Here is a 23,365-nt window from a genome sequence, read left to right on the forward strand (position 1 = left end):
CGATATTTAGAAGTTCTGGCCCATCCCCTCACTGTCTGAGTTTTGACAACTCTTTAGTTTTAGAATCTTAGATACCTGTAAATAGCAGAATGTTTGGGTGTCATGTGAAAGCATGATCTTAAGGTGTTCAGTATGGCTAAACACCAGTGATCTCCTACGAAGTGAGGCAGTCACATGCAATACAGCAGAAAATAGTTACTGGCATTAGGGAAGGGTATTATAATTACTGAAAGAAAAGCACTGAAAATGGAAGTCAGTTAATTATTAACACAAAAGCAATCCAACTGGTTTTTCCTCCATTTGGAAATGCTATAGATAAACTGAGACGACGGACACACAAAGGCTTCTGAGACTGAATGTGATGGCTTCCTGGACTTGGTCTGCTCTTTTGAGTGTGGGAGAGCAGTAGTGGAGGAAGAGTCAGGCTCAAAGAGCCTGCCCAGTGAATTCTCTTTTCACATTTTGCTTATTGGTTCCATAGAAGGAAGAAACTGATATTTACCAAGGGCCTGCCTTGTATTAGTTTCCTTCAGGTGGGGGTACTATTTAACTTAATCACTTCAACATCTCTTTGAGATACAGTTTTCCATTTTGCAGAGACAAACATTTGGAAATTTTAAGAGTTTTGTCACAATGAATTCAACATGTTAGGAAATCTAAGTCTGCAGATCTCCAGATCCAGAGCACAGTTCACTGAACTAAACATATTTGCAAGAGTCCTGGTTACCAAAGTGACCCCAACATTATTGTTTACAACTTTCCCCAGATCTAAACTTTGATAATTTTATGAGATTTCCAATTTGTCTATATTTTTTATATAAGAAATTAATTCTCAGTAGCTTTCATTCAACTCATTAGCTAGACTGAGAATTTGTTCTTCTTTTTCCTCAGTATTGTGCATATTCTGTTGCCTAACTATTGAGTGGCAATGCCTACTGGGGTAGGTAAGCAGTGAGTGAAATGAAAGCATTTTACCATAGTGTGGCATCAGATAGATGAGTGTTATTTTCACTGAATGCTCTTTGAAGTTTACCTAACCACTTTGGAACTCCATATTTTTCTTATCCACACAATGAGGATAATGACTCCTCAAAAGATAGTTCTAATAATGAAGTAGTACACATAAAGCATAGCTTTCTTTCAGTCCTCCATTCCCACCTTCTTTTATTGGTTAAGTTTGGTGACTGGACAGGAATCAAGTATCAACAGAAAAATACTCTAATCATTGAATAGGTTCCAGCTAATGTACTCTAACCTCAGTTCTCACCCCCAGTGGAGGACACTGTGTTGTCCTTTGAGGTTTTTTTAAAGGATTATCATCAATTCCTTCTAGTAATTTTAAAGGTTGCATTAAAATAGTTGATGAACTTTTGAAAACTTCTTAGATTCAGACTCTGACCTTGGTTCGGAAGAATGCAAGGAAAAACCAGTTAACCACTCCACAGGGGCTTCCCCTGCACATGCCAGCTTGAGAATTCCCGGAGTTTGGGCCACACACTTTAGAAGGATAATCCTACACCTCTCTGAGAAACAGGAGGGGAGGTTGCTCTCCCACACTGTGATCAGGGCTCCTTAGAATTCTTGTTTAAAAAGCTGCAGTAATTCATATTTAACAAGAATCCCAGATGATGCTTCTGTTGACTGAAGTTAGAAAATAATCACCCAAGAGATTAGGCCAGAGATCCTCTGAAGACAAATTGGAGAGGGAGGTACAAAGCAGAGGTACAAAGCAGAGGTACAAAGAACCTCACAAGGTTCTTTGAGGCTATGCTGATTTCTCCATGCAAGATGGGTTTTGACTTACTGAGACTGGAAGCTGTGCTTGTTTCTCTAATGCAGTGCTCTTACACTCTATCTAGACCCAGTCTCCTCTTCTCCTCCTTCCCTAACTCCTCTGTATCTTGAAGCATGCCGAGCTCACGAGTAGAACTAAGCTCACTTCAGATTCAGTTCCAAATAGAAATAAATTTTTGTACTTCTTCCTTGCAACAAAAGTCTGACCTAATTAGTATAGGCCATATTTAGGATGGAGGGAAAATCATGGGTATTCGTAGAATTCCTTTTTTGTATCACTTTAATGAAAGCCTATGGACTTGAGTTTATGTTGCATTTGAGGGAATCCAGTGGAGAAGGATGGAATATCACTAGTTTTTATAAGTCAGAAGGGAAACTATTTGGCAAAGCGTGCAATTCAATGCCCTAGTTTTTGACAGGCTATCTGGGAAAATGTCATACTGCAATGCCAGGGAAATTGCCAATCTCCTAGAAAAGAAAGCATTTTTTTTTTAACCCAGGAGGGTAAGTGTGCACTAGGATGTGAAGACTTAAAAGCACTTGGATCTTCTGTGGAAATGCTGGGGCTGTACCTACCCCTCGATGTGCATGTCTATTAAATGTGGTTTTGTCAAAGTTGCTTTAATTTAGTCTTTCATCATGACTTCTGCTGAGATCCAGTCACATAGATCAGGTTTGAAAATAAAATACCAACTGTAGGCTGAGAAATTTTTGTTCTTTTTTATTTTAAATATATCCCGATTAAAATAAATTAAATTTCAGCTAATTTAACAGCTCTTACAATACATTCATCAGACCTCATTAGGAAGCAAAAAATATTGCTGCTACGTATTTATGTATTCAACTCCTCATCTTTAGTATTCTGTGGTTTATCAGCAATTAGGTTTTTGGCAACCGTTTTTTTGAGTGGTGGGGGAAGAAAGCAGGAAGGAAAACAATTACTTTATATTTCCCTCAATTGTTTTAATGCAATTGCTGTTTATAGCATCTTGGGTCACAAACTAGATGCTGTTTTATGGATGTAGTAATCCACTGAGGGTAGAGTGGCTCTGTACACATCTGGATTTTGGACTATAATTTTCTCCCAAGGAGCAAGAGTCAGGAAACAAGTGGAGGACAGCTGGTCACTGGGATGTTGAAAGGGTGATCAAGGGCTTTTGTTTTAGTCCTTTTGGTTTGCTTGTGTCTGTCATCCCCATCCCAAAGTTCTAAGTTCTTAAGAACGGTTCTTTCTAAAAGAAGAAAAAGTAAGAGACAGTATTTGAATTCAAGAGATTTTATTGTACAGGATAAATTCCATGCTCTGTAACACGCATCCTCGGTCCTCCTTCACCCGTGTCCTCTTCCAGCTCATTCTCTATCACTCGTCATCTGACACTGAATGTTCCCCAAACACTCAACTGTGCAAGTTTTTTCACATGCCATGATGGAAGTAAAGAAGAAATCCTCTGTTTTACCAGAGGATAGGAACTAGGATTGCCCTGCAAGTGGTAGAACCATGGCATAGACCACAAGACGGGCCCTGGGCTGCAAGGAAAAGGGGAAGCTCTTGGGACCTGAGTCAGAGAAACCGCAGCTGCTGATGCAAAGCCCAACACATAGCATGAGACCACAGATAACCTGGACTCTCCCTCTGCTGTCCTTCATTCTTCTACAGTGCCCTCAGTCGCCCAGGTGAGTCAGACATCAGTTGATAAGGGAGCCTGTGAAATACAGCTCTTTGAGATCAAAGGCCCAGCAGGGAAGATGTGGGGAGCACATCTTAAAGCAGACGTGCAAATGAAGTCCACAGCCTGCCTTAGGTTTATCTTCCCCCAAGCTACTCTGAAACAAGGAGTTGAGTCTGAGTAGCTTACATGGGAGGTGAAGCTAGGATCCGCAGGAAAAGGAGTGGAAAAATGATATGTGGAATGTAAGAGAACTGTGCAGGTGGAACTACATTGTGCTAGGGATCTCTGAGATTCCATAGAAAACCTCTCAAACATCACACTGGAGCAGTCAGGAACCCATTTAGACTCCTGTGTGCACAAACGTCTGCCTAAGATGTTTGGGAACTGCTGCTAGGAGATGGATCTGGGCAGCAACTGCAGCCTACTCTGGGGATGGGCTGAATGTGGTCCTAGGATCAGAGAAAGTCCACAGACAGAGAAACCTGCACCTGCACTGAGAATCTGTCCTATGCAGCGAAACATCCAGTGTCCAGGGCAGGCACAATACCCGCTACATGCGCAAGACTCCAACAGGTGGTTCATTTCTGTTTGCCTTTAGTACTTTCTACATTCGCCTGCCATCCTGATAATCACACATCTATTTCAAATATAGACTTTTATTTCTTAAGGAAGAAGTTATTTATTTTTTTAAACTTTTTTATTAGTACATATTTGTCATACATACTGATTGCATCCATCATAGGGAATTTGTACCTGTACATGATGTATCTTGCTTCCTCTTTTTCCCCATCCAAATCCTTTCCCTTTGACCCCGCTTCCCCTCCTCATTTACAAGAGCTTTGTTTCTATTTTATTTCCTTCCATTTTCTTTTTCTTTCTTTTCCCCTTCCTTTCCTTCCCACTTCCCCTCTGTTCTACCCCTTCCCGTCTGAACGTGTTCTTCCTACTTCCCAATATCCATCCTCCATTATGTTCCTTATTTACCCTTTGGGTTTCTTGCACAAGAGAAACAATGCAATATTTAAACTTGTATGTTGGATTTATTTCACTTAAGATTATGGTCTTGAGGTGCATCCATTCTCCTACAAATGACTGAGTTTATCCTTCTTTATGATACAAATGGAACTCCATTGTATATAAATACTACATTTTCTCAAAAACAATTCTATTCCATTTGATCCAGCTGTTCTCTTTCTGGATATCTTCCTGAAAGAGTTAAAAGCATCATACCACAATGATATATGCATAGCAATGTTTATGGCAGCACAATTTATAATAGCTAAATCTTGGGAACAGCCCATATGCCCATCAAAAGATGAATGGAAGAATTTATTTCTTATTCCCTATCTAATCTCCACCAGTAAATTACAGAAGTCAAACAAGTTCCTCTTAACTCTATCAGACCCATTCTCCCCATTTTTTAACAGATAATTGAAATACCCAATTCACTATCCTGAAATTGAGTATGACCTACTGCTATATACAGAATAGCATCCCCCTAAAATGCATATGTCTGTCTTAACCCCCAGTGAGGCTGTATCTAAAGGTGGGGTCTTTATGAAGTAATTAAAACTAAATTAAGTCGTAAGAGGGAGGTTGTAGTGTGTCAGGGCTGTGACCTTTTAAGAAGAGGACTCTTTCCCCCTCTTTGTACAGACTCAGAAATCAGAGAGCCCTCTTGGGAACACAGCAGTGTCAATACTTTGATCTCTGACTTACAGCTTCCGAAGTCAAGGGAATGCAAATATCTACTGTTTAAACCACTTGTCTTATAATCTTTGTTACGGCCTCTCAACCTGGCTAGTGTGCCTATCTACACATGCTTTTTCATTGAGAAAAACCAATGCTATGTCCTAATTCTAATAAAAAGGAAAGGTAACAAGTAAACAATTAAAAACAAAGTAATAAGAATTTCATTATGTACACCGGAAGGCGTAAGATTGTCAGATTCTTTCACCTACTTTAAAAAATATACTTAGCTTTAAGATAAAGAGGAAAACATTCACCTGAACATGGCTGATAGTTTTTTATTCTTTGTTAATTAGGATAATACATAGATTCAGTGTGTATATAAGTAGATTCAGTGTGTACACACCATTAAAAATGAAGAATGATGAATAAGTTTTGTATTAGCTATTTAAATTCCACAAGCTTCTTATAATATATGATATTATTTTCCAAAAGATTGAGCAAATTTTGGTAGATTATTTAAAAAAATTTTTTTTTGTTGAATAACATGGTGCTATTTCTGAGAAGTTCTATGTATTAAAATGAAGGTATGTATATTTATATAAAATATCTATATTTTAAAATGCAAAATAGGGTTAGGATCTGGGTTAGATATTAAGCAGAGATTACTCTTTGACCTGCTTCTCCCACCAGATACTTGAGAGTCTGCAATGTGTGGTTGAGGGTGTTCATCAGGGAAGCGAACATCCCGGTCATTCGCATGAGCTTAGTGCCAGGAGGATGCATTAGTCCTTGCAACAACCAAAGGGCAATCTCAAAATTCTAACACATCTCTTTGAAAGTGGAACTGCTCCTTTGAGAACTGCTTGTTAAATGTTTGTTGGATGCATCTGCTTGCTTAAGTAAATGGGCCCTGAGTGTTGGGTTAGTTTTGAATAGGCAAACTAGAAGCCTAGAAAGCAAACACTAAAAAGTAGATTCTACATCCTCTGCTGAATAGAAAGATCACTGATTGATATTTTGGAAATAATGTACTTTGAAACCTGGATATTCATTATGCTATTTAAAATTGTCTTCTGAAAGAAAATATTTTCAGTTCAGTATTTTGATAATGGCTTGGAAACAGATATAGGAGCCATGCTTCATCATACCTGGAAATATATAACACCAAGTCGGGAGAAATAGTTGATGTTAAAACAAATTAGATAATATTAAGAGTAAGTTCCCAGAATATGATTGTATGAGGAGAGAGTGAAGCATGGACTCACTTGTACATCTCAGCTCATGACCATTTTACAAAGTAGAAAGACATTGCATTCAACTCTTTCCATGTGATCTTTAACTGAGGCGGACGCCAAGTAGTAGAACAAGCAAGGTCACCACCCCTCACCTGTGATAACGCACTTAATGCTGAGTGGCAGCTCACTATTAAATGGCAGTCGACCAAGCCAGCAGCTTAGAAAAGACAAAAATGAAGAAAGATTTACAAATTCCTCCACTTGAAAAGTGATGGACAGAATTGGGAGTGTTCAGAATGAAGAAGAAAAGATTTACGCAAGGTATTTTACATATGAGTGAACTGGTACCAGAGAGGTTAACTTGTCCAGGCAACAAGACTAATACTGATTGTAGCTGAACTTGTTAAGCCCTTGTTGTCAGGTGAGGGACAATGCAGCACTTGGCAGTGTACACAGTAGACACATGCACAGTTATGATGAGAGAAGCAACTGTAAAAATAAACTCCGAAGTTTAGTAGCTTAACATGGTAAAGGTTTTTGGCCACACATGACACTGCCCACTCTTTGATTCTGTTGATTGTTACCATTACCTCCAGGTGGGGATTCTAGAAACTATGTTTCTTTCTGTTTTGTTTTTGTTTTTGGTGCCAGGGATCGAACTCGGGTCCTTGCACTTGCACAGCAAGTGCTAAATCCCCGGCCCCTATGTTTCTTTCTTGCATGTATGGTTGCTGCCTCTCCCAAGGCCACAGCATCCTCCACATTCACCGGAACAAGGAAGAAAAGAGAACTGTGGAGTAGCACAGTGCTCTTAACATTAGCCAGAAGAACTCACATGACCAAACCAAGAGAGTGATGCTTAGGAGTTGGAGGGCGAACAATAGAGAAGGGTTGGCAGATGCAGGTCCCACTTGAGCAGATGTCCCCAAACAGTCCTGGCCATGAAAGAGAGAATGGAGTTTGGGTGAACTACTGTACTAACTTTCTCAGCCACAACCAGCAAGATGTATTTTTGTTTCCTCATTTAAAAATTAAGGATACCAATGCTCATAAAGATTCAAGGAATGTTCCTAGGACTCATTACTTTTGAGTGACTGCTCAATTTTTGTCTAATTTTAAAGTCTATATATGTTTTTACTCTACTAAACCATTTTCAGTGAAATACAGGTCTTTCTATTACTAGTTTTTGCTCTTTTTCCCACATGAGTTCAATTTTCCTACTTTTACTGGCTTTTTGGGGGATCAATCAACGAAATCTCAGCTAGTTGTCACTTTCTGAATCTAGTTATATCTCCTTTCTAATCAAATCCTTCCTTAGTACCCTGAGGCATGCCACCAATTATCTTTCTGCTAAGGGTAGTAAAATACATATACGTGCAACACACACACACACACATATTTACACATAGATATATAGGTTCCTTCACTGACCTTTTCTAACTCATACATTTTTCTCCTTTGGGAAATTAAATGACTCATGGCTCCACCTCTTGATATTTAAATCAGTCTTCATAAAAATCCTGAAGTCGTTCGTCTTCCAGGCTTTGCTCAGTCTCCTTAGCAACCTCCCTAGCAACAGACCATTTTTAAAAAGAATTTCAAAAAAGTTGTACAGGACTGTATTCCTTGCAATTATAGTACAAACTGGAAGACACAAAACGTCTCCCATCACAATTTATCCTGACTACTCAACCGTCTGATCCTTTAACTTCCTCTGACTTGCTTGGTACGATGGCCATGGGAGTTATCTCCAATCACAAACCAGTTTGTATCATTTTCTTACTGAGATCCCTCTTCCCAGTGACTTATGCTCCAATCCCGATGCAACCCAGATTTTGAACAGAGCCTAAAAGCCATCCAAAACCCCTGCCCAAGCCTCTGGTGGTGTCTCTCTGGCCCGCACTGCTCCAGCTATTTAGTCTTGATAGTACTCCAGCTCTCTCATCCCCCTGCAAGGCCTTGCACTGGCTCTGCTCTCTGCCTGGCTGTGCTGCCTATGGATTTTTATGTGTTATAATCTTTCTCAGCCTTAGTAAGGAAACTTCTCATACTCACTGACCACCAAGACTAAGCTGCATCATTTTCAAATGGATTTTGATCTTATCAAAGATTTGATCTTTACTTGTGTATGCATTTATTACGTATGCAATTTTCATGAGGGAAGGGACATTTTCTTCTTCACTACTTTATACCTATCACTTAGCACAGGGTTAAGTCGAATAAATTAAATGACTTAATTGCCAGTGTTTGACGGTGCCTTCCACGTGTCAGCCTTCCTTTGGGTAATTTGTTTCCATTTGAGAGTGCTGATAAAATGACTGACATTTATAGAGAACAGAACTCTGCACTGCATCCTTCCTGGAAGCAAACACTTATGCATCAGGGACATCCCAGATTTAATTTAAGAGCCAAACTGGGATTCTAGAAGACAGTTGAAGCTTACCATAATTAGTCTGCAGAAGTGGGAAATGCTTTGTCTGTGTGGTTTTGTTCCTTGAATTCATCTAGCCTTCAAGATCATGCATAAAACATGTTTGTTTCAACTCTAGGCAAAGTTCAGCAGAGTGGAGTTGAAGGGAGATTCATCTTTCAGACAGGTGGTATCCAAGATTATAAAACTGGGTACAGGTGACAAAAGAGGTTTTATAAGAGGGAGGAAGGATTCCTTTGCAATTTGTATGTCTGCACCTCCTCTGCTTTTCCACAAATGGTACCTGATAAGGAACACTGGCTAAGTGAGAGCTTTATGGATGATGCAGATCATTCCAGAGGAAATTAATGTGTATAAATTAATCAAAAGAATTTCCCCGGCATTGACTTTTCCCTCTTTGCTCTTTAATTAGCTCTTCAAGAGCAGCCCTCCTGAACATGTCCAAAAATAGTCAGAAGTCTGGTCAGGAGATATGTTCGCAACCCATTTTTCTTCTCCTGCATTTCAATAGTGGCTCACATTTGCACTTTAGTGTCATGAAGTAGATAGCTTTGCATATTTTTCCTCTTTCAAATTTTGCATCTATAATAAAAAGGTATGTCAAGAGGCTTTACTCATTTTAAAAGTACATTCAAAAGCATACATTGCTCTTACATAGAACTTTGTAGGTTGCAAAGCTCTTTAATATAAATAACCTAACTTTTCTTCCCTGAGTATAAATAGGTTTCATTAATGTTGAGAACAGTGGTTGTGGCACCATCTCTGTCATGTGCCAGGGTTTCCAGAAGTCCCAAGAGATGTTTGATCTTGTCTCACCATCTTGTGTGTTGGTTATTGTGCTCACAAAAAGGTGATTGTTGCTGTCTCAATTTATTCTGCTTGGCTTTGTTGGTGTTCTCTGTTCTCAAAACTACTACAAAAATGTTTCCTGGTGCCTCCGTTCACTGTGACAATATTATCTGTATGTTGACTCTTGAGTTGACAGAAGACTGTGTTCCTCATGGAAGTGGAGTCACTTTCATAACTCTCACATTACATTTTCTTTCCTTCTTCTTCCACCATATGCAACATTTGTGCCACACACACAGATACTTTGGGCAGGATCCTCAGGGTAAGCTCAGAGAAACACTAGCACCAGACATATTCTAGACTCGAGTGAGTCTGCTATATATCTTGACATTAGAGTTCCTGGACAAACTTGTGAAGTAGTAGGGTGAAGAATTACTGGCCCTATACTTTGTATTAGAAACTAACATATAAGGAAGTGGAGTCGTTTTTAAATTAAAAAAATAATTTTTAAGAATTATGGGGTTACACTAAGAAATCACATGTCTTCTTATCTTGACCTGGATCTTTTCAATTATTTGTCTAAAACTGTAGTATTCTTTTTATCTTCTTGATATAAGAACTCCAATGTCTCTAAATAAGAAAAGAAAATATCTAGGCAGGGATGGATCTCACATGAATGGAGTTTTCAAGCAGAGACTGGCAGGTACATTGGAGTGATTAGATTCCAGATGGGGGATATGGGCTAGATAATCTCTATTATCCCTTCTCCATCCTTTTGTTGTCAGGAATCCCATAGCCAAACTGAAAACCTAAGCCACAACAAGCTCTGCTGATGGAAACGGAAGAGATCTGGGCTTTTATTAGAAGAAAGGCCAGGAGCTCTGGGAGGAATAACTCAAAGAAAAATGGCTGAGAAGTTCATGGAGAAAACCAGAGGAAAGTCTGAGACAGTGGTTTCCGTGTTTAGATAAGAAACTGGTGGAAAGAAGCAGCTTGTGGCTTGCTAACTCCATTCTAGTGTAAGGTGTAGAGGTGCTGAACTGACCCGTGGCATTTGGAGTTTGAAGAGGGAGAGAATGAAACAGGTCAAGGGGAGGATTGCCAGCTTGTGGGAGGGGAGCAAACCCAGAGTGCTGAAGCAGCTGCACCTCAGAGCCAGCTCAGAACGGCACCCTTCAGGTCTCAGCTCCCCACCTGCACCCCACCCACATCTGGGGAAGCACCATATAACTGATGTGGAATCGATAGTGCTAGTGCTAGCAGTGGTGGAACATACCAGTCACTCAGGGAATCCAACCACTTCGGACAGAAGAAAGACTAAAGCCAACCATGGGACATCCACGAGCCCCCTTTTCTCTGGTCCTTTTCTTGAGTAAACGTGACTCAAAATGTTCTGGTATAAAGAACTATAACTATAACCTGGCCGGTGACTGAAGCAGGCAGCTTGGAAGAATTGTCCCTTATTCCACTGGTCTCTACAGAGCTCGCTGGCCTCTCCCCACAGTTTGTGGTCACTTGTTTTCCTAACAGGTTTCCCATATCTTAGATTTAAGTTCACTTGATTCCTCTGGGACACTGGGTCTCATCCGCTCTATGTGTGTTTGAGTTGGTGATGTTAAAGAGGAAATCATTCTGACAATAAAACAGGAAACATTAGTAAAGATAGCAGTAGCGCAACAGTGGCCCAAACTGTCTTGATATGGGAGATGGGGTTTCACTCTGAATATTGCAAAAATGGACAGGGATCAGGGTGAAGGGTTTGCAGATGGAGAATTAGGAGGAGGAAACATGAAGGGTAGGGGGAATTCCTGCTAAACCAACTTAATGACATCAAAAGTAAGGGATGAAGAATATTATTCATTTTTTTTATACTGGAGATCAAACGTGGGACCTCATGCTTGCCAAGCAAGCGCTGGGCTGCTGAGCTACATTCTGGCCCATGGCCCATATTATTAAATGTTGAGGATAATCTGATATAAAGGGAGAGGAGATATCTCTATGCAGACGCTATTAGTTGGCTTCATGTTACTATAATGAGACACTGGAGGCAATTAACTTTAAAGATAACTGATTTGTTTAGTTCATGGTTCTGGAGATTCCAGACCAAAATCATGTGACCTCATTGCTTTGGCCCCCTGGTGAGGGCACCTGATGCCCATGGCAGGGAACACAGTGGGAAGCAACCTGCTCACACCAGGAAACAGTCGAAGACCAAGACCCTACGGTCTCCTCTAGGGCACAGGCACAGTCACCTGAGGACCTGTCATTAGGCCTCCCCTTTAGGTCCACAGCACCTCCCAATACCATCATCCTGGGGCCCAGGACCTACATGTAGCCCTCTGGGGAACAATCCGTTTTTAAACCACAGCACTCACTGAGCAGGATTCTTGATGAAACTGTAATAGGCAGGTCAAAGTCAAAGTCCTTCACGGAGAAGAAGGCTCAGGGGAACCTATCTAAAATTTGTTAGTGGGTGGAGAAGACTCTTCAAGCCCACAGCTTTTTTCTGAAACATCTTCTGTTCCTTAGCTTTCCCCTTGGACTGCAACCACTCATACTCCTAAGTACTTGAGCCACAAGGACATGGTGCTCTGCCTGACAACTTCTACAGGTGGATTTATGCCATTTATCTCAGCCCTGCATTCTAGTAGAAAACACCCTTATGAATGATGTGAGAATTACTTTTAAATTGCAGCTCTTGTTTACATGACAAAAGTGAATTTAGACAACTTTAGTAATCTACCAAAGACTCACATAAGAAAAGAAATGCAGTTTTTCTTTCCAGATGGGTAAACTGAGACAGTTAAAATGTGTTTCTCCTGATAACAGCAGAAAGGAGCAGAGTTGGGAATGTAACTCTGCAGCCTTGGTTCCCAGTTCCCCTTTCTCATCAATAAAACACAGACAACACCTTGCTCTCTTGCTCTGATTGCTGTATTTACATGCCCCAATTCTCCCATTAATTCTAAATTGTATTTGTATTTAAATATAAATTGTATTTAACATCTCCAGCAGAAGCTTTAATTTTTAAATCATTTCTAAGAGGTCTTAGGAGAAGTTATTGGAATTCAGTCTTGTAAACCCAGGTGAGAAAGAAATGCAAAGGTTAAATGACTAACCATGGGTCACACAGACTGCTATTGCCAGCATAAACAAAAACTCATAAGATGGCATTCCTTCTACTTCTGTGAATGCTTGATGTTTTCATAGCAAAGCATTTGAACTGACACTAAAATCAAAATATGACAAAGTGAAAATAGTATCCACTTGCTCACTAAGCTTACTTTTGAACATAACACTTTTAATAGTCATATATCTTATTTCCTTTGTTTCTCAAACTCTATTGGCCCATGGTAAGAGACTTGCATTCACATAATGAACATGATATGTTACATGACTCCAGGAAAAATAGTGAAGGCTTGAACTGCATACTGTCTTGGTATATATATGCCAGCTATTGATAGTAATGTACTCTCTTTCTCAGCACACGTGATATCACTATTTAAGGTTAAAGACACTGAGCATAGGATTGAAAGGGAATGGACATGATGAAATTTCCTTGTAACTCAGAATATTTGTATGTGGCAAGGAAATTGAAAATTTCTCCGGTACTTTCAGAAATTTCTGTTTGAATAGAAAGCCTGCCAATGAGAAATAACATGCAGCTCATAATTTAATACAAAATAAACAAGACAATGATTTTTAAGATTTGATGATAGAACTCCAAATACAGTGGAGCAAGAAAGAAGTAGAATGTACAAAATATAGAAGAAAATTCTGGGAAAATCCTTTACATGTCTAAATATTTTATACAAGATGCAGTATTCTATGAAATTTAAGCAGAAGGATGATATAATTAATTTTCATATTCTTAAACTGTCTGAGGAGATCAGAGAGAAAAAAAAGAAGTAAAAAATTAATTTTGGGGTTTTCAAATAATGTAGATGAGCGCTAATAAATGTCCAACATCATACAGTGACATGGTCAAAAGCAATAGTTCTATTTGAGAGCTAATGTAGAGGTAGAGTTAATTGGAAATATGAGAGTGTCCAAAGAGTGTTCTGTAACATTGGGTGGATGGTGGCCATACAGGATGGAGAACATACAAATCTGTTGAGAAAACATTGAGATTTGGAAATTTTCCTTTGGCTTGGTTATGGGAGATTTGATTTAAGATGTCCAGAAGTTAATAGGAGAGTCATAGCAGGAGCACAATCAGGATAGGAGGGAGAATTCTTGTAATACTGAAGTTATTGAGTTGTGAAGTAACTTAGAAAGACTGCTCCAAGTTCTAAGAGACCAGAAGATTGAACTTTGAAAATGCCACATGATCCATTAGTGACATCTTTGTAATGTGTGTTGTAAAGCACTAAATATACACTAATATAAACAGAACCATACATTTTTAAACATGTACACACATACACACACACAAACACTTCGGAGCTCAGAAAAAAATCTCTGTCTGTCAGTAAAGCAGTAAAGTTTCCATTCACCTTAAAGGATGTCTTCTTGCTGTTACGTGGTGTGACTCGAGAGTGCCCTGAAAGTTTCATGAGTTGGAAGCTTGGTCTTTAGGATGATCATGTGAAAGGCGAAGGCTCTTTAGGTGGTGGAGCCTAGTGGGGGTTAAGTACATCAGTGGGGGTAGGGCCCTTGGCAGGGATTCATGAAAGGTCTTGTGAAGGAAACAGGGAAAGGAGACCTTACTAGAACTCCTGCAGTGAGCCCTAGTCTCCTGTGAGCCACAACAGCACAAGGCAAATTAATTAATATACACACAGAAATGAGACTTAGAGAAAAAGCTGAGCTTACAAAAGACCATCCCGGGAAGGGACAAATTCCTAATCAATGTAAGTTCCTCCTGAGCTAGGATCTTCATCTACGTAAATTCCTCATTGTTCTAGGATTATCTCAGCTGATATATTCTTGTCCTGGAGCATCACAGCATCTCAGGACCATTGAGGTCTTAGCTGTGACTGGAGGTGAAAATGGAGTTATGTCTTGACATGCCATAGCTGGCCTGTAGGCAGGAACACTAGGCCCTAATCATGATTTACTTGTGAAATAATTTCCCCCCCACATTATGCAGAATTGCTCCCAACAGTCTTGCAGAGTGAAATGGGTTGTTACAAGAGAACAGACTAGGATTTCCCCCAGTCTCTCACTTCCTGTCTTGCCATGGAAGCCTTGTCACTCATGATCCTTCCACTATGAGGCCTTCCGACATGTCATCTTCTCCAGAAGCCTGGAACCATGCTATGGGACTTCCAGACTATGAACTGAATAAACCTCTTTTATTTACAAAGTGCCCAATCTCAGGTATTCTGTTACAGAAAACAGAGTAATGTACTTCTGAAAGAAGAAGCAGACTTAATTTATATGACTTCAAAGATACTTAAGAACAATAAAGTAAAGAAAAATTTTCTAACAAATTGAACTGTGCTAAATAAAAGTTTGGCTAGACAGAAGTAAATTTCCAGGCACTGGAGTTGTGTGTGACGAACATGAAGCACACAACATATCTTCGTTAAATGAAGAAGACAGATTACTTTTTGAGAGTTGTTAATGATGATAATGAAATAATAAATAACCAGCTCTTCAAAGTGCCCCCTAAAATTGATTTCTGTCCAGTCTTATGTCTAAGATTTTACCTCCAACAGCTCTCTGATCAAGAACTTTAAATGTAAGGGCTCATCTGAAGACAAGGTTTTCCTGTAGTGACAGCCCTATAAAAGCAGTTTGTCACTCATCTCTAAGAAAACCCTGCACCTAATGTCAAACATAACCTGGAAATCAGACAAGACCTCCATACAGAATTATCACTTTGTGAATATCTTTATTTTGAATAAGGTAGGTTTCCTTAATATTTTAAAGTTTGGTTCTCCTTTCATTTCAGTCTCTCCCTTTACTGCCCATTGTAGAATCACAGAGCTGAAATGGCCAGAAAGGTCACTGATGAATCCATCTCCCTGGATTCAGGCAGAATGATGATTACATAATTCTGAGCCAAAAAAGTCATAAAAATTTTCATCATAACAATTTTATAACTTCTTAGTTCCAAAATTTATGTTTTGTATATAGAAATATGAAGTACAGAGGAATAAGCATTTGATTCTAAGACCATTTCCACAACCTATCTAGCTTCATTTTTGTAAGTAAATAAATTTTTATTTAAGGAATTTCACTTGTAATTATTTCACATGTAATTCCTTCAATACTCATCAAAGTCACTTTACTGAGATTCTCTGTCTTCAAAATAGCCCTTTTTAAAAGAACTGATGCTTAATCCAGTCATGCTATCTGCCCACAATTTTTTTTATCTCCACTTGAATTATGGACAAACAATGACAGCTTCAAAACTCCTGGGATCTTATATACAAATTTCTTCCAGCAATTACATGTTAGGAACCTAGAATTTGAATTGTACATAGTATTGGTATTTTGCCACATGGTCCAGATTCTATATTATTCCTTAATCATTCATTTCTAATATTGAAAGTCAATAATTTTCATTATTCTTGAGCAAAATGTTACAGGCCTCATTGTCACCACTATAACATGCTTCCTGTGAGGGAAGCATGAGCTGTGTCTCAATTTTAGCGACATTGACCAATTTCAGACAATCAACAACATCCATCATTTTTAAGAAAAATATTAGCTTATTTTTGTACAGAATTTACAGACACACAATCTCTTAATATGCACCTTTACCTAATATTCCAAAATTGCTTTATTTTTCCTTTCCCTTTTTCTATATGAATCATCCGCTCACATTTTAAGTTCTGCATTTTCTTCTTTGTTAAGTCTTCAGTGGTCCTGAAATTCTTCTGAACAAGAATGATGTGTATCATTGTCAAAGACACGTTCTCTTGGAACCCTCTGAGGGGTCTGCTGGGCTTTCTGAAACCCAGGATTAATATGTAAAACACACTTTTTAAATTGTTGTACAGAACCCTATTTCTTTTTAAAACATGACACAACACTCTGCTTCTGGGTGCAATTAGGACAGAATATATGAAAAATGTCAACAAGAATAACAGTTGAGTGTTTGGCACTGAACATGTGCTAGAGTCATTTCAGGGACAAGCCTACATTGGAAATTCTAGCCAGAAAAAGGTCAGCTTTTCTGGGCAGAGCAATTAATAAAGCAGCACTAACTTCTTCCACAATAGCAAAAATACAGAAAATGTGTCAACTTTGTTTTGTTTTTGCATTCTAAGTGGAACTTTGTAGCTCAGTACCTTACCTAACATAATAGTGGACAAATATGAACAGTATATAAGTCATTTAACTCTGCACAGCACAAAATATGCAGGATGTCCATTTCTATCATTTAGTTTGACAGGAAAAGTGAATGCCTTGTTTTGTCCATCTGGATCTATCCAGATACTGATCAATGAGTTGTTACCAGAGATTTATTTTGTACTTGGAACTGTCACATTTGTGTTGAAGTCAGATTCCATCAATTAAGATTACAAGGATAATCTGTCCAGACAAAGGCACTGAACAGATAATATGTTCAGGTTTCATTTCACAATTATTGAACATATATATATATATATATATATATATATATATATATATATATATGTATAAAGCATTAGGTGTATACTATGTACATGAATGAAGATTATTGAGAGCATTTCCAAGTGCTAACTGTGGTTTAGATATGTTTTTAGGTAATAAGTTGAGATGGTATTAATTAGCAAAGCATTGTGCAGTTGGAAAATACTTTCACTTCTTTTCCAAACCTTCTGATTATCACCAAAGTGAGTATTTCAGTTCAATGCCTCTATATTTTAAGCTCTTCTTTAAAACGTACAAATATATTTTCCTGCTTGTGTGAAAGGAAGAGGCATCAATCCAGGAGCTTGGGGTATACAACCATATTGTTATCATTTAATATTATGAGTTTCTGTCATTTTCCTTTGAGGGCTCTTTCTAGTTAGAATAAGAAACATTATTTTCTCTTCGGATACATTTATGTAAGGCAAAAAGAAAAAAGCTTAAGTTGAAGGAACATTGACAGTGGGAGTGATATGTCAGTTTGGCAAAGTGTGTAGATTGTTACACAAATCCCTGAGGTATTAAGCACTGGACAGCTCTGTCTTTTCTTCCTGGGGAGTCACCATTTGAGTTACTTTGCTTGGGGCAGAGTGCTTGTTTCATTACAGTTCTAATCTAAGTGCTTTGCTATACTGTATACTACTGGAAATATTGGGACAGAGATTATCACCATCCTAGAAATCCATGCTATTTTGAAGATGGGATAAAAGTGGAATAGAAAAGATTTATATGAAAAGACATAATTTTAAAAAGAAATATTTGGGTTACCAGTGTAACTGTACTGCTAATGCATTTTTTCATCAAGCATGAGAACTGAGAGTGCCTGTATTTTGTTCCATGATGAGCTACCCTGTGGTTGTACATATTTGCTCCCTTTATGATTACAAAATAACCACAAATATCCCAGTACTTTGGGCTCTTTCATAATGTAGCTAAGGCAACAATGGATAATACATACTCTATGAACAGGTATGTGTTATTTTAGATTATGATTATGCACAAAAGGCAAAGGAAAGGTAGGAAGAAAGAAAGAAAGGAAGGAAGGAAAGAAGGAAGGAAGGAAAGAAGGAAGGGTCAAGTTGTTAACAGGTCAGACCTCCATAGATGTTTACTGGTTGCAGTTTTCTGTCCCTGATAAGAAACATCAATGGCCTGTGTCTTTGCCATAAAGAGAATGAATGACAGAAATGAGAACCAAACTCAGAAACCATAATTTCTAGACCAATCTCCTTGTACTCCTAGCAGCAGCATACATACAGTCCTCCCAGAAGTAACGCAACAAATGGACTGCAGGGAGCACAAGAGAAATCTCTGGAGTTGGAGTAAAGAGACTGTCATGAGACTTTTGATGGCCATTCAAGCTTTTAGGACCTCAGTTTCCTCTCTGAAAAGATTTTCCTTGTTTCATGTGACCTACTATGAAAATATCTGGCATAATTATAATTCTACATTTCTGTCCTTCCTCCTGTGATACCGATCTTTGTTGCTGAGCATGATTCTTAACCCATGTTCTCCCACAGTGTTCTCCTGTTTCCATGTTTCCTACTGCATGATGGGTGAGGAAACCAGACCAGATGGCATGCAGACACTAGTGTTTGCCAGACAGCCCTCCCCTTCCTTTGCCTGGATGGAAGTGCATCCCCGGGACCCTGCCTGAGACCTACGACCCTGGACAGGGCCCTCTCAGAGTCATCTGTTCTCTCTCTCTTGGAAAATAAGTCAAAGTTGAGGAAAGAAAAGAGCCCAAACCCCAGAGGTTTAAAGAACTGTTCTTCCAAACTTAGGATTCTGGCAGTACATGGATGAGGGACAAGAGTGAACTGAAAAAAGTAGTACTGAAATTCACGATCCACTTGAGAAATCATGTTCCTTTTGAAGTCCTTCCTGATACTGGATGATTAATAGATCGGAAGTTTTGTTTGCACTGCACCTTGATAAAAACTCTGCTATGACACATATTTTAGATAAATTTCACACGTTCAGATTTGACTTTTGTAACTGACCTGCTACAAGGGAAGAATCTGTTTCCACTTCAACTCCCTACTCAGTGTTATATAACAAGCCCTGAGCACATTTTGGGGAGGGGATAGAAGAGAGAAGTGGGAGAGGATGAAAGAGAGTGATGAAAGGAAGACAAATGAGCGAATTTTCTTTATTCTTTAAAGTAGATGGCTTTGCTTTTATCATCCCTGCATGCAGTGCTGTAATTTTAACCCACATTTTAGCACAACATATTTTTAAAGATGTATTTTCCCAGGTAATAAGATAATTGTAATAACTGCTGCCCAAAAGATATTTGTACTTTGGTATCCATTTTGCCTGCTGGGTTCAAAACAAAACAGAATTTTTCTTAAGTAAGTACTTCCTTTGTGACACAGCTGACATATATAAATAGCAATCACAAAGTGTTTTAATCAGTTTTTCTTCTGCCTATAGGATTATTTTTGTTTCCAGTTCTAAAAACCAAAAGAAAGAGTTATGCATTTTTAAAAAATCTAGATGATTTGCCTTTTGATTTGAGATCTGGACACTCATCTTATTCTTGTGCTGCAATTAGAATCAAGCAAATCATTAAGCACCACTAAGAGGACACCCTATGTGAATTTAAATAGCTGATATTTTTAGTTCACTTTTCCCAATGTTAAGCCACAGCACCACACAAGTTAAAAGGAATTTTTAGGTCAAGTATTTACCCAACCAATTTCTGGATACATATTTTTTGTTGTTGTTTTGAGGTAAGAACTTGACATTTATCTTCTCCTTTCAGGTAACTGCTAAGTCTTATGTGACTATAAAATAAAAATAAAGAAGAAAGGAAGGAGAATGTGGAGGGAACAGACAGAGAACAAAAAGGAAGGGAGGATTTTTTTACATAGATTGTTAAGCAGCAAATAGGTTATTTTTTGATACCAGTGCCTTAATGCCGAAAGAGAAATAATCAAAGAGTGAAGAAGATTGTGTATGAATATAACAAAATCTAAGTAGAATATTTCCTTTCCTACAATATTCTAGGAAAGTTTAAGGACTGGCTCGGCTCATTGTTCTTTTTTAGGCCATAGGATCCCCCTTAGTCCTCAAGTTTGCTTTCTATAGTTTCATTTACCGATGGTCTACCACAGTCCACAAATCCAAATGGAAAACTCCAGAAATAAATGATCTATGTGTTTAAAATAAACTTTGATTACAATACATTATTATAAGCATTCTCCTTCATTATCTATTAGTTAATGTTATTACCTTTATGGTGGGTGTGCGTAGAGAAGAAAACAAGATGAGTAGAGAGCATCCATTCCTATCTGTGGTCTCAGGTATCTGTCGGGGGTCTTGGAACTTAGCCCCCAAAGAAAAGAGGGGACAACTCTACAACATTCAACATCATCTCCCTTGGTTGCATTTGATATTTAACAGCTTATTTTCCACTTCGTGTTTCAGTAAAGTCTCATGGAAACTGTTCTTATCAACACTGATTCACAATCTTAGGAGAGCTGGCATTGCATACACTGATATTTCACTGAAGTAAGAGCTCATGTAGTTTCATCATTTATCTTATAGCTTATGATGTAGTAGAGACATAACAAAATGCATAAATAATTAAATGATGTCTGAGTAAGAGAGATCAAATTTAAAACAAAATGATATACCACCCTCAGTGTTTAATTTAGTAGGAAATCACAAGTGTGCACTGTGTACCTGCTATTACCACACCGAATCTGATGGTGTAAATTGTATGGAATTAGTAAGTGTTTGATCTTCAAAGAACAGCTTTAACCGCAGTCACGTATTCCATCAAGGTGTCTTTAAGTAATCAGCATTAAGTTTTGCTTAATTAATATAATTGTGACATTATGCATTCATTATTGAGAATGTGAGCATTAACCTCACTAATTAATTTTCTGGCCTTTTGTCCATTTTGCAAAAACCCAGAGGAAAACGTCTTCACCTATAAAACATTGTACTGGGAAAACATATCTTTCTTTCATTGATACTAGCTGAGCCTTTTAAACCATAACTTATGTATGGACATTGAAGTAATTGCATTTAAGTTTGAAAATGGTTAATTTTCTATCTGACTGTTGAGGAACCAGGTATTGCGTTGTTTGATCAGGACAATGAGCCAAACTGAAAGTGACAGTCAAGTTTATTCACTTCCTGGGACAGAGAAATAGAGAGGTAAACATTGGCAAGGCTCCCCAGTATTCAATTTCCTGCGAGGGTTCTGTGCTTCAGCTCAGGCTGAGGTGGGGACAAAGAATGGGGTGAGGTGAGAAATCACTTTCCTGACAAAATCTTGAACAGAACGCTCATGCGTTTTTGTGGACTTTTGATCCAGGGAGGGAGGCTAGGGAAGGGCTAGGAGTAGGAAAATATTGAAGAAAATACCTCAACTGAGGCTACTCAGTAAGGAGAAATTTGAATGAAGTCACCTGTGCTAGATTGCAGGTATGTACCAGATATGACAAAAAAACCAGTGAATGATTAAATTTAGAATTTGTTACAGTAAGATACATTGCCATTAATTCCCCTCAAAATACTCACCTCACTTCCAATATACTCATCCCATTCTTTGTGACATTTTCTGAGGCAGTTCTGGGAGTCCTCGGTTGTGAGCGTCTTTACTTGTACTGTAATGGCTGCCTTGATGGCCCTCATTGATTCAAAACATTGACTTTTTGTGGTCATTTTGATTTTAGAAAAGACTCAGAAATCACATGGTGTCAGATCTGATGAATAAGGTAGTTAAGGACACACTGTCGTGTTTTTATGAGCCCGCCTTTCCATTGGACAACACTTGACAGTGGCCTTCATGGTATTTTTGATCACATCTCATGAAAACACTTATGAAAGCAGACTTCTAGAACTGCTTCAGAACGTGGCAAGAATAATGGGATAGGTGTGTTTGAAGTGAGGAGGAATACTTTTGAGGATTAATGGCAATGTGGCTTTTACTATCATAATTTTAAAAAATTTAAACATTTACCATATATTTTGATCACACCTCATGTGTGAGTGTGTCTAGCCTGGGAAGAAGAGCTTGGGTCCTTAACTGTAACTCTTTCCAGAAAACTGCATTGTGCTGGCTGGCTGTGCACAAAATCTGGCGTAGAGAGGTCAGTTTCCTTCCGTGAGGACTGCCAGGCAACACATTTCTGGCCTATGTTGGGCCAGAAATATCACATCGAGGATTTCAGCCTGCAACCAGAATCGTCGTTGGTCCACCATGTTCCTGCAGCTCCAGCACTGGGGATTATGATGTTCGTCTACACAGACTCTCTCTCACATTAGGTATCACACCTGGAATCCTCCCACCACTGGCTCAGAAATGTCATTTTCCTATGCATTCTCGATCTGTCAGACACTTGGAGTCATGGTCAATTGCCTTCTGCCTCAGTTTACCTTCATTTCTACCTCATATTGGCTATGTTCCAAAAATTACAGAATAAAGTATGTACTATCCCAGAGTTGTTTGGGTACTGGCAAAAGTCAGAACATACTAAACCAACATCTTTAGCCTTCCTTCTTCTCATATGCAAAATTATTTCCCATTCACTATATTTTTTACTATTATCACCTTAAATTATTTGATGAATCACATCATGAACAAATGGTACTTTTTGCCAACAAATGTACCTGAATTCTGAGACTTCAGGTGCTGTCACCCTCCTGTGCCCAGCCCACTCCTCTCCTCTCATTCTAGTACCCAGACCTGCATCATCCTCACACTTTGCTTTCTGTGCTCTGCTCCTACCTCTGAGCCACAGCATTTGCTGTGGCCATCAAGGTTGGCTTACAGACATTTGTGCTGCCCAACCACAGCTTGGCTGAGACACTAGCTTGGCAACCCTCTGTTCATCCCTTATTGTGTTTCTGGCAGCCTTTCCAGAGCACCAGATCCAGGCTTTACCTCCCATTACTTTTCTTCTGCCCACTTCTTGCAGATGACAACTTTTTTTATTCCTGCAGTGAGGTGTGAACTCTGTATCTAGTTCCTTGTATATCCTTTATTGTTCTCCGTAAGAGATACACTGATATCTCTCTTTTTCTCTTAAAGTAATACAGTGCAATCTTCAGTATTGTGGAAAGGCATAAAAAATATGGACAACTCTCCCTGGTACCAAAAATATATATGGACAACTTTAGAGGAAAAATCTGAATTCAAACACTCTTCACATGTAAAATAAAATCTA

General features: G+C 38.7%; 1 non-coding gene across 1 annotated transcript; it reads right to left on the bottom strand.

Annotated features, from left to right (window-relative positions):
• Positions 1–16,139: 16,139 nt before the first annotated feature.
• Positions 16,140–16,275, bottom strand: LOC147827580 (small nucleolar RNA SNORA1). Its single transcript, XR_015452114.1, has one exon. It is a non-coding gene; the product is annotated as a small nucleolar RNA SNORA1 (small nucleolar RNA).
• Positions 16,276–23,365: the final 7,090 nt, after the last annotated feature.

This window comes from Heterocephalus glaber, unplaced genomic scaffold (genome assembly GCF_053883595.1).
Source record: "Heterocephalus glaber isolate CG9 unplaced genomic scaffold, H.glaber_assembly_v1.0 deba00001442, whole genome shotgun sequence".
Classification (NCBI taxonomy): Eukaryota; Metazoa; Chordata; class Mammalia; order Rodentia; family Bathyergidae; genus Heterocephalus; species Heterocephalus glaber.